Here is a 6,459-nt window from a genome sequence, read left to right on the forward strand (position 1 = left end):
TTCTAAAGGCCCCTTTCCCCATGAGCTGAAAAGAGGTTACCTCAGGTCAGCTAGGGACACCTGAGTCCAATTAAGGACTACCTGGGGGGGAAGGAGATGAGAGAAGCTGTGTCTCCTGGGTGGAAAGCTGCTTTCCTCCCTATAGAGGAAGCAACGGGACTGACTGACTGTTTGAGGAAGGACAGGCATCCAGAGGCCAGCATAACAAGGCAGCACCCTGGAGAGGGGGTAGGGAGTGGTATGTTATATTCCCTTCTAGTATAATGAATTTGCTTCTCTGTGTTTGGCTGAAGAGTCCTACTTGGACCTACCCTGAGGCCCATCTTGTAAATGTTGAAAAATATTATCTGAATGGGGAGTAATAAAAACTCTCTGGAGCAGAGGCGGTGGGTTGTATGGGCCCATGGTGCCCATGCTCCAGAAATATTCAGAGCAAGGGGTCCCGGCTCCACCAATGTTCAGGGCCTGGTCTCTCCCCTGGCTGCCCCTGCACACCTCCCCCAAAGCATCTCCCGGCCCTGCATGGCACCAGCAGCAGCAGCACAGTGGGGCTAAGGCAGCAGCAGCACAGTGGGGCTAAGGTGGCTTCCTGCCCACCCTCACTCAACGCAGCATGGCATTCCTGGAAGCGGCCGGCACATGCTGGGGGGGTGAGTCTCTGTGCACTGCCCTGCCCCAAGCACTGACTCTGCCATTGGAACTGCGACCAATGGGAGCTGTGGGGGCAGTGCCTGTGGACAGCAGCGCTTGGAGACCCCCGGCCTCTCTGCCTAGGGTTCGCTGCCAGAGGGGTGTGGGGATCATTTTTGTGAACTGCCTGAGGTAAGTGCTGATCCCCTGACCTCTTCCTGCACCCCAACTCCCTCACAGAGCCTGCACTCCTCACCCTCTCCCATACCCAAACTCCCTCCCAGAACCCACACCCCCTCTTGGACCCCTGCTCCAGCCCAGAGCCTGCACTCAGCACCCAAACTTCCTCCCAGAGCCTTAGGCAGGTGGGGGGAGCAGGACTTGGACCCGTTCTGGGCACCACCAAAAATTATACAAACTTGCCGTCCCTGCTGTAGAGTAGAAGTAACTTGGTCCAGGCCCCTGCTGTCTGAGGGGGAAATGCTGAGCCTGGCAAGGTAAAGGAGGTGCCTTGCCACACCTGGTTTTGCTGGATGATTTGCTGTGGGAGTTGGGGAAGGATGTCTCACAGTATTGCCAACTCTCAGTATCTGGAGTGAAATCCTGGCACCATTAAAATCAATAGCAAAACCCCAGTGAAGCCAGGATTTCACCCTTGGTGTTTTTCTTAAAGCCCTAGCAGTAGCAGAAAGGGCGGCCAGCACGTCCCTCAGCCCCCATTGGCCTGGAATGGCAAACCACAGCCAGTGGGAGCCACAATTGGCTGAACCTGAGGATGCAGCAATTAAAAAACTAGCCCAGCCCACCAGGGGCTTTCCCTGAACAAGCAGCAGCCCCAGCTTGAGAACAACTGCTCTAGGAGATGCTGGTGATGAGGTGTATACTAAGCCCCATTGCTTGCTGGAGATAGGTGTCTCTCTGCAGACCAGACTTAGGTAGGATAACCATACATCCTGTTTCCACTGGGACAGTCCCTTTTTAAAGTCCTGTCCCAGCCATCCTGGGTTATTTGACAAAAGTAGGCATTTGTCCCTGATCAAGTTGGCAAGGGAAAATGGAACAAATGCCCACGTTTGTGTAAAAAAAAAAAAAAAAAAAAAAAAAAAAAGGGGGGGGGTGCAGTGCTGAGGAACATGCGGGGGGCAAACAGAGATGCCAGCCCCATGCGGGGGGGGTGCTGGGCTGGAGGGGGAGGGAGGGAGGAAGGGTTCCCGTGTGTGGGGGCAGGCAGAGTTCCAGCCACAGCCTCAAGCAGGGAGTTGGAAGGGTTTGAGTGACCAGGAATAGCCTTGAGTGGGGGTCCAACAGGGTTCGAGTGACAAGGCCATCTTAGACTTTATCTATTTCTGCTTGCATTCCAGAACCAGGAACTTGCTCCCTGGAGTGAGGTACCTAAATCATTTCTTGAGGGAATGAAAGGAGCCTGCCTTACTCCACACAAAACAGCAGCAACAGGCGGTGGTGGTGCCCATGTCATAACTCTTAGCTCCGTGGATGGAGAACTCAGCTGGGATGTAGGAGACAGGTACAATTCAACTACCTCTGCCTGGTGGGAGAAAGGATTTGCACAGGAGTCTCTCACTCTCAGGAGAGAGCTGTAACCAGTGAGCTCTGGAATATTCTGATGTAGGGTTCCCTCAGTCTCTCCTCTTGAAGCTGTTTCATTGTGAATAAATAAGCAAAGGAGTAGGGGGACTGGAGCCCGGGTCTCACCTTCTCGGGCCTAATGACTAGTTAAGTAATCAGCATAGCTCAGTGGTTAAAGCTCATATCTGAGAAGTGGGAGACCTCTGCTGAAATCCTTCCTTCCCCTCCTGGAGGGAATTGAACCTGGATCACTAACATCCCAGCAGAATGCTTTAACCACTGGGCTGAAGATCATAAAATGTCCAGCTCCATGCCATTGAGCCCAAATGGGGCCTAACAGAGTGAGCATGCCTACCAGACTGAGGCCCAGTAGGAAAAAGAAGTGTTTGCCCACCAACCTTCCTGTGGTTCATGGATTGAATGGTACAGGCATCCTGGTGACTGGACTAAGGCAATAGTGCACATGCCCAGAGACAAAGACATGAGTACAAACGGAACTTCTACAGCAGAAATTTAGGCCCCAGGTGAGTTTAGGCACTTACAGAGTTAAGTGTCAGCTGACTGGGAGTTGCAGTGGAACCTAAAACTGAGGTTTAGATGCCTAAGTACCTTGATTGATCTGGACCATACATGCTCTGTGCCTCTGTTTCTTTGGCTGTAAAACAGAGATGCCAGGAAGTGATGCAAAGCTTCACAAAGTAATGTGTGTAAAGTGCTTGCGGAGAACTTTGGGTATAAGTGCAAAGAATTACCATTATGATCACTATTATTATTGTCTTAAGTGGAAATCTTTTCAGCTAATAAGCAAGCCACCCCCAGCCCTTACTGCTGCTGACTGCTTACCTAACCTACTCTTTGAAAACACAGCCCCTTGTTCCTCCTAAAATCTCATGCCTAGACAGTGAGTGCTTGGTTGCTATCTCCCAGGTGCCCAATGGAGCTAATGTGAAAGGAATAGATGACCCATACATGGGTCAGATTTTCAAGCATTCATCACCTAAAATGAGGCCAAATGTAAGTCCTCAGCAGCACCTGTTGTGATACTTTTGGTCTGCTTTTCCAAATGGCTCAGCACCCAAAATGCTGATCTCCTTTATCAATCAGGCCACTTATTTTGATATTAAGGGGGAGTGGAAATGTGCCCCCTTCCACTGTAGCTGTCTTGCAACTTTGGGCCCTAGTGTATTTTAAAAATGAAAAGCAAATGAGAAGGTGAGATTAGACAAGACTTAGCAGCTAATTAGTATCCGGCCAGAGAGAGGAAGGGAGTAATGCATTAGGGATGGGGAGAGTGATCCTACAAAAACATCCTGTCTCCCCAAAATGTGTTTACATTGTAAAGGGTAATGAATAAACGCAGCCCTCTTTCACTTACTTCCTTAATATGACTGCTAATTGCCTGCAGTTCCAGGGTTTGTTTTGCCACGTGAAGGGCTAGCAATGGAGTGCCCAGGAACCACAAGTTCCCCCATCCCCTAATGGAAAATGTGAAGAGGCGAGCATGTGTTTGCCAGGGAATACATTCAGCATTATTACCCATTGGGTGTGCTGTATACGCATGTATACCATGTGGAAACTTTCTTATTTTGTTGTCGTGCCTCAGGACCCAGTGAGATGGAGGCCCTTTTGTGCTAGGCACTGTACAAACAAAGTAGTACAGATTCCTGCCCTGAGGAGTTTGCAAGCTGAATAGACAAGGAAGACCCAGGGTAGGGAAAAGAGATAGTGCATATGAGCAGAATCAGTGTGATGACAGCAAATGGCACATTAGTGCCATGTTGTGGGGGGGAGTGGGGTTAATATTTTTGGATGGGTTTAGTTAGGCGTGATTAGCTACGTGTATAGAAAAGGGGACTGGAGAGAGGACAACAATGAAGGGAGATAGAGGAGGGGAGGAAGGTACAAGCAGCAGGTGTGGGATGAGGCTGGGGTGAAGCAATCACAAGGGGAGTTGGAGCAAGCAGCCAGTCAGCACAGGGCAGAGGCCTAAATCCATGAAGATCACGCCTAGAGATCAGAGCCCATAGGTGGTGGGGTAGGAAAGTATTTGTTCCTGGTTTATGGATCACTCTGGGGCTTAGGCAGGGCCGGTGCAAGGATGTTTCACACCCAAGGCGAAACTTCCACCTTGCACCCCCCCCCGACGCCCCTACCCCGGGGCATCCCCCCCGAGGCAACTTCCCCCCTCCGCCCTGAGGCACCCCCCTTGTGGCAGCTCCCCATCCCCTACCCTCCGCCCTGAGGCACCCCCACACCCCAGCTCACCCCTGCTCCGCGCACGAGCACCCCAAGCACACCATTGCTGCTTCACTTCTCCCGCCTTCCAGACTTGCTGTGCCTAAGCTGATTGGTCTCTCAATCTTGGGAGGCAGAAGAAGTGAAGCAACTCACCCCTGTCCTGCCTCCTCCTCTGTCCATGAGCACGCCATGGCGCCGCAAGCCTGAGAGGCAGGAGAAGTGACGCGGCCATGGTGTGCTCAGGGAGGAGGCGGGGCAGGGGTGAACTGGGGCAGGGAGTTCCCCTGCATGCCGACCCCCCTTTACTTGCTGCAGGCGGCCCTCGCCACACTTCCCTGCCCCAGCGCCCTCCACCTAAATGCCAGCGATGACTGGGGCGGCCAAAGATCCGGTCACCGTGATCGCTGCTGAAGAAAATGGCGCCCCCCCCAAATGTCAATGTCCTAGCAGACCACCTAGGTTGCCTAAATGGTTGTACCAGCCCTGGGCCTAGGCAGGACATGGACATGCTGACACTTAAAGTGACTCATTGTCCGTATGCACAGAGGCAGAAACTTAGGTGTTTAGGGAACTTTTACAGTAAAATTTGGGCACCAAGTGAGTTTAGGCACCTATTGGGTTAGACTGCAGCTGAGTGAAGGTTTTGTGGATCACAGTGATACCTAAAACTAGGATTTAGGTGCCTAAAACTAGATTTTTAAGCACCTTTGTGGATCTGGGCCAGAATGTCTGGAGTTACTACTCTGAAAACAACCTCAGTGTTAGCTGGTCTCTGCTAAGGCTGCTTTGATGCTTGCTCCTACAGGCCTCAATTTCATTGAGCCCTGGGGTTGGCTCCATCCAGAATTTGTCGGTTTCTTCCCCAAGCTCACCTGGTGCTAGGGTGACCAGATCACAACACTAAAATATCGGGACACAGTGGGGTGCCGTCAGCCCCCCCACAGTCCACCCCCTCTCCTTCCAGACTCTGCCCCCACTCTGCCCCAGGTCCTGCCCTCTCCCCACTCGCCCCCCCACCTCACCCTTTCTCATCCCTCGGCCTGCCGCTGGCTTGCTGCATCCCTCCTCAGTCCCCCACCCACCGCTCGCCTCCTCACTGTCCTCCAGCCGCCCGCCCCTCGCTCGCCTCGTCACCCTCCCTCCGCGCCACTCGCCTCTTCATCCCACTCCCACCACTCGCCCCTACACTGCCGACTTCCCCTCTTCCCGGTGGGTGCTGTCCACCCTGCCTCTTCCCACCCAAGCACTCACCCTCACTCCTCCCCCATTCCACCCCCTTACCCCAAGTCCCTGCCCCTGTCCTGCCTCTTCTCCACCTTCTCCCCCGAGCACACCACATCCCTGCTCCTCCCCATCGCTCTCCTGGAAAGCACTAAGTGCCTCCAAACAGGGGAGGGGGGAGGAGCGGGGACATGTGTGCCGGGGGAAGGGAGGGAGAAGGAGGCGAGGAGGGGGAAGCTTGGCTGCCATTTTTCCCCCTGGGTGACTCCACAGAGTCGGCACCTCCCTCCCACTCGCCTCCTTACCTGAATATTAGGACAAATGGCATCCCGAGCATACATTGATCAGAATGCGAGACAAAGGGTTAAATATCAGGACAGTCCAGATTTTGTCAGACATCTGGTCACCCTACCTACCTGGTGCAGACAAGGGAGGGAGGGGGCAGTACAAAAGTCACAGTGCTCCCAAAAGGAGGTGTCTCCTCTTCACTAATGTCACTGTGGGAGATGTTTGTCTTGCCTTTCTTCCTCTTCACTATCTCATTAGTTAGCTGTCAAAATATTAAAATATCAGGCTGTATTTCTTTAAGACAACTGTCAGTTAAGCTAAAAAAGAACTGGAGCTGCTCTAGTCTTTACCTCCTCACTTTAGATATCTCTTGAAAAAGGTGAGGTCTTATCCCAGGTTAAAACAGCAGTGAAGAGACGGCAACTCAGCCATAGGTGAGCAGGGAGCCTGGGACTGCAGTTGAGCAGCTAACCCAAGTTGAAAGCTGAGTTGCCA

At 52.6% G+C, this 6,459-nt stretch overlaps 1 long non-coding RNA gene across 1 annotated transcript; it reads left to right on the forward strand.

The window, feature by feature from the left end:
- Nucleotides 1-1,739: 1,739 nt before the first annotated feature.
- On the forward strand, nt 1,740-5,401 carry LOC115646600. The gene is made up of 3 exons (XR_003999072.1): nt 1,740-1,751; nt 2,287-2,296; nt 5,323-5,401. It is a non-coding gene; the product is annotated as an uncharacterized LOC115646600 (long non-coding RNA).
- The last annotated feature ends 1,058 nt before the right edge of the window (nt 5,402-6,459 follow it).

This window comes from Gopherus evgoodei, chromosome 1 (genome assembly GCF_007399415.2).
Source record: "Gopherus evgoodei ecotype Sinaloan lineage chromosome 1, rGopEvg1_v1.p, whole genome shotgun sequence".
NCBI lineage: Eukaryota > Metazoa > Chordata > Testudines > Testudinidae > Gopherus > Gopherus evgoodei.